This window comes from Monopterus albus, unplaced genomic scaffold (assembly GCF_001952655.1).
Source record: "Monopterus albus unplaced genomic scaffold, M_albus_1.0 scaffold70.1, whole genome shotgun sequence".
Taxonomy (NCBI): domain Eukaryota; kingdom Metazoa; phylum Chordata; class Actinopteri; order Synbranchiformes; family Synbranchidae; genus Monopterus; species Monopterus albus.
In genome coordinates this window covers 1,594,318-1,595,094 of record NW_018127950.1, presented here as the reverse complement: position 1 = coordinate 1,595,094, position 777 = coordinate 1,594,318, and the positions used below count along the sequence as shown (strand labels likewise).

Genomic DNA, 777 nt, shown 5'->3' with positions numbered 1-777 from the left:
TCCCGCTGTCAGAACTAAATTGTCTTGCACCTTCAACTCTCCTCTCACTTTGTGATTCACTGTAAAATGTTTAGATGGTGATTATAAGGACGAGCCAACATTCTTCTAGTTACAAAAATATTCTAATAAATATTAAATAAGGGATGAAAAAAAAACCCAAGCATTTTTAAATAATAAAAGCATTACCTTGAATAACTTTCACTGTGGCGTTTTAACTCAGAGAAGGCAAATCCGTGCCCACAGTGAATGCAAGGCATCACAGGTCCTAATTCGGTTCCTTGAGCATTTGGTTCCTGGATGTGATGAATAAAAAAACATTTATAGAATATAAATACTGGTCAATTGTTATCTCCAAAAATAATTACAAATTCAAACAAAAGTAAAATCTACCATAATATTGTCCACGCTCAAATTCCTCTGCAGGGGCCGAATGTAAAAAATGGCGCTGGTTATCACAGGGGCCATCCCTTAAATGCCTCACTGTATATAACCAGCATTGGGGCATGACAGAAGCATAAGTTGACGGCTCCTTGTATTCCCAGTGACGCGCATGAGCTCAAACCCACCAGCATCCCTCAATTTGGGGAATGCAGCCAGGAGGAACTCTGAAAATTCCTCTGGGCTTTCTTGGTTTCCGGTTAAACAAGTAAAAAAAATATACAAGCCATACATTACAAGGGAATGAACATAGGCTTCAATATCATCACTAAATTCCAGTAACAGAAGTTCTTACCGCGAAAAGTGAGACGCTTTTCACCCAAACCTAAACGATGTAAG

At 38.6% G+C, this 777-nt stretch overlaps 1 protein-coding gene and 1 long non-coding RNA gene across 4 annotated transcripts in view; both read right to left on the bottom strand.

Moving 5' to 3' along the window:
- The window catches only part of asic2 (acid-sensing (proton-gated) ion channel 2), a 360,784-nt gene that overhangs the window by 188,714 nt on the left and 171,293 nt on the right, over positions 1 to 777 (bottom strand). The window lies entirely within an intron of this gene.
- Positions 2 to 481, bottom strand: LOC109963126 (uncharacterized). The gene is made up of 3 exons (XR_002275359.1): positions 391 to 481; positions 187 to 293; positions 2 to 59 (listed from the first exon to the last, which is right to left on the bottom strand). It is a non-coding gene; the product is annotated as an uncharacterized LOC109963126 (long non-coding RNA).